Source organism: Arachis ipaensis, chromosome B03 (assembly GCF_000816755.2).
Source record: "Arachis ipaensis cultivar K30076 chromosome B03, Araip1.1, whole genome shotgun sequence".
Taxonomy (NCBI): Eukaryota; Viridiplantae; Streptophyta; class Magnoliopsida; order Fabales; family Fabaceae; genus Arachis; species Arachis ipaensis.
This window is the reverse complement of record NC_029787.2, coordinates 17,351,812-17,356,409: the sequence shown is the minus strand read 5'-3', so window position 1 is coordinate 17,356,409 and position 4,598 is coordinate 17,351,812.

Below are 4,598 nucleotides of genomic sequence, written 5' to 3'. Positions count from 1 at the left end.
CTCAAAATTTCTGGCTATAACTTATTTTATATATATCTTTTAAGTGGGTAATTAAATTTCCTTTCCTTTTTTTGTCTGTTTTTCTTCTTTATAATTATTTCATTCTTCTCTTTCTTTTTATATATATATATTTTCCATTTTTTCTCTTCTACCACATTCTTTATTAGTTATGTTGTCTCATTTCCTTTACAATCCCTTCATTTATTTTCTCTTCATTATTTTCATGTTCGTGCATATTCATTCAGTTCTGTTTATCTTCAAAAACGTTATGCATATTAAATCTTTTTATTTTTTTTAGGAATTCAATTAAGAAACCAACTTCATTATTTTCATGTAATGCATATTAATTATCCTTTTTATTTTAAATTTTTGAGTTCTAAATCATGAATGCTAAATTTTAATAAATCTCAAAAAATAAAAGTTTTTACAATTAAATAATGGCCAATGTTAATTAATTAAAAGTTAATTCTTTAGACTAATTCTTTTTTGTTAATCATGCGTCTTTTTTTCTTTCTACCGTGCATGTTTACTTTTTTAAATAAAATTAAATGTTAAAATACTCAGTTTTATATATTTTATTCGTCTATATGAATGTTTATATTTGATAGTGCATTTTACTTTCCTTACATAAATTTTAAATTTGTTTATTATTTTTTAAAAATGTTGAGTGACTAACATTTTTTTTACATTTTATTGAACACTAGATAATTCTACCTTTTTTTCTCACTAAAAATGTAGCCTCTTAGCATTTCTTATTATTTTTAACCCATGTATGTATATGTTTACTATTTTCCATAATAATTTTTTATGTAAAATATTTTAATTCTATTTGCTTCTATTAGTCTTTGTTATTTGTTTCTAAGAAGAGTGAATATTTATTTTTATATATGATTTTTTACAAAAAAAAAAAAAAAAAAACAGAGACTAAAATAATAGAAAAAGAGAAATAAAAGAACGACAAAGAATAAGAAAAAATGTACCTTCTTTACCACACTGAATAAAAGGTGGAAAGAAAAGAATGTAAATTTTTATTACAGTGTGATATCATGTTTTTCACTAATTTATTATAGTGTGATCATCATGTTTTTCATCAATATGGTATCTTTAGAGTGGTATTGATAGATAAAGAATAATTTTAAATTAGTTATGAAATAAGTCAAATAATTTTTAGTTGCTGTTATCTCACTCCATTCAACACATAATGTTTCAATTACATTTTCAAATATCTGAATATATTCTTTATATTATCATTTTGAATGTATGAAATGGGATTTTGGAGTAAAATTACTATAACTTTAATTTAGATAGTTGATATTTAAACTAAGAACCTAATCACACTAGTAGTTGACAAACCATATAATATAATAGTTTGTCGAGTAAATAATTCTTTTTAATCATCATAAATTTAAACACGGACAAAATTCATTACAAAAAAATAATCTAAATAGTTTTTATGTGTGCAAATAAATAGTTTTTCAAAGTAAATTTAAGGGTAATTTATTAAAATAAATTATTTGGAGAAGAATTTTACTCAAATATAATTTTTGAAATGACAAGACGTAAATGCAATTTTTTTATATTTCTATAGAAATCGCTACTGGCAGTAGCGGTTTATAGAAGAATGTAAATCGCTACTGGCAGTCGCGGTTTACAGAAGAATGTACGTTGATTAGCATTTTAACACAGAAACCGTTATATGTAGTAATAATTTATGTTGAGTGTGGCATGTGCATAAATCGCTACAGACAGTAGCGGTTTACGTGTTGGATGACGTGAACGTAAATCGCTGGAGACAGTAACGGTTTCTATTGAGTGTGGCATGTGCATAACTTGATCCGGTCCGGCCTCAACTTCAAAATCAAGAACACCACGAGACACACCATCAATACCAGCCGCAACACGTGGAGGATCAGGGATCGGACCTGAAGGTGCTACCACAGGCATCAACGTTGAGGCATTGCCCATCGTCGTCGACTGAGGATTCGGCGCCAATGCCTCAGAGCTGTCGACGCCATCTTCCAACTTCGTAAGCAACTCGGGTATTCTAACCTCTGAAAAATTCTGTCGACAGTGAAACAAGACCTGCATGTCTTCATCGAACCCTATCACAAATGTCTCATACTATTTCACACCGTCTGACACAACGGCAATAAAAATCTTGTAGAACAATTTTTATCCACTTTATCCCACACACACCCAACTTCTATAATATGCTGTGTTTTATCTCTACCAACGTACTCGACGACCGGATAAAAATACTAAGCGGTTCTCTATCCGTAAATTTCACACTGTACCTTTTGTTTTTTTTGAATTTTCCCAGAGCAATGCACTAGAGCTACATAACCCTCCTCACCATCTATTTGTGAGAAATGGCACTCCTCTTCTACCTCAATGCCTTGGAGAGGTATATATAGCAAACCACCATGCACACACACTCAATGTAAATCGCTACTGTCTCCAGCGGTTTACGTTCACGCCATCCAACACATAAACCGCTACTGCCGGTAGCAGTTTATGCACATGCCACACTCAACAGAAACCACTGCTGCCTATAGCAGTTTCTGTGTAAAATGCTAACCAACGTAAATCACGACTGCTAGTAGCGGTTTACGTTCTTCTATAAATCGCTACTACCAGTAGCGGTTTCTATAGAGATATGAAATATTGTATTTACGTCTTGCTATTTCAAAAGTTGTAATTGGGTAAAATCTACCTCCAAATAATTTATTTCAATAAATTTCCCTAAGTTTAATTATGTAATGTCATGTGAATAAAATAATTATTTTTTATATTGACAACATAAATGGTTATCTAAATAAACAAATGTGATTAAATTATTGTGTAAAATATTTTACATTCTCAATGTATTAAAATTAATCTATATATAGTTTATAGTTTAACTTTAATGTATGGTGTAATGTGTAAAACTGTTTTATACTGATAGTATATTAAAATTAAAAGAAAATTATACTCCATTCTCTTGAGAGATATCAAAATAATATTTTTCTCCCCTCTATTTGTAAAATGTATACTCCCTTCTTTTTTAGCTTTTAAAAAAATTTTTGATTCATTTTAAATTTTTTGTGTTGACTAACGTTAACTTTAAAAATTTAATGACTAAATTATTTTTTTATAAGATAACAAATTATTTTTTTAATGATCAAATTATTTTTTTTGAAAACACAAATGACAGTCACCCTTGCTTTTGAAGGTTGTCCTTAGAGAATCCATACTTCTCTTTTCTAGATGACCTTTTTTTTTCAGTTTTTTCTAAACTTTTTTAAAAATATTTTGGTATAAATACAATTTAATCAATAGAAAAATAATTTGGTAAATGGTATTTCTGAAAATAAAATTTAATCACAAAAAAATAAATTTTTACTAAAGGTATTTTTGTAAAAAAATAATTTATTTTTTTTTTAAAAAATGGATAAAATTAATGTTAATTAACACAAAAAAAATTAAAATGAATTAAAGATGAAGTTTTTTAAAAGTTATAAGGAAAAGAAGTGTATATTTTTCAAATAAAGAAAAAAGAAGTATCATTTTAACCTCTCTAAAAAAAAAGAATCAAATTTTTTTCTAAAATTAAATTATATATATTCATATTCTTTCTATATAGTATATATAACTATAATAATTATAATGGCTATACAACTTTAGTAATATTTAAAGAGAAATGCTACACGACCATTAGAATTTTTTTTTATCATCATTTTTATTTATTAATTAATTTAATTTTTTTAGTCTAATAATTCAATAACATACTTTATCCCATATTTTTATATATTGATGGCTAACTAATTACCAAAAATAATAAATTCTGATAACCTTATAATATTCTTCGTATTTAAAAAATATTACTAAAGTTAAATAACGTTTTTTTTTTACAATTTGACAACGTCTTTTAACTTACAAAAAAAAAATTTTTTTTAAATGTCAAAAAATTGCAAACTTTTAATTTTAGCAATATTTTTTAAAATGTTATTAAAATTATATAATATGCAATTATAGCCAGGGTAGTGTCTGTGCAAAAAAATGAAAAAGGAAAAAATGTATTACCATGAGACCATAAGCAAAGATTTGGATGCCATTGTTTCCCAGGGAAGAGGCAGCAAGCTCAAGATTACCAAGATGCCCTGAGAAAATTTGTGTTGACATAGACATAACATAGTTGATGACATACACTATAACTGCAGGGGCAGCAAGGTAAAATAGCAGCTTGAACTCAATCCACGTGGCCGCTCCAAGTCTCTTTGAACGAGGAACACTTGTGTCCGACAGGATCCTCTCAAGTTCACCATTATTTGATTCATGAAAATCATGCTTTGAAGAACTAAATGATGATAAACATGGTGATGGTGGTGTTGAAGGGAGATTTTCTGAAGCAGAACCCATATATAATGATTGAACTTTGAACCAACAGCAACAATAATTGTTTGTGTTATGGAGATGGAAGCTTTTTCTTTTATATATGGACAAAGCTATGATAGGCTTGATGCTTGAAACCCTTTTATTATTCTTTGGCCAGAAGGAGACAAATTATAAAAACACAAAAGAATTATAATAAAAAATGAAACTGTACGATTTGATCTGTA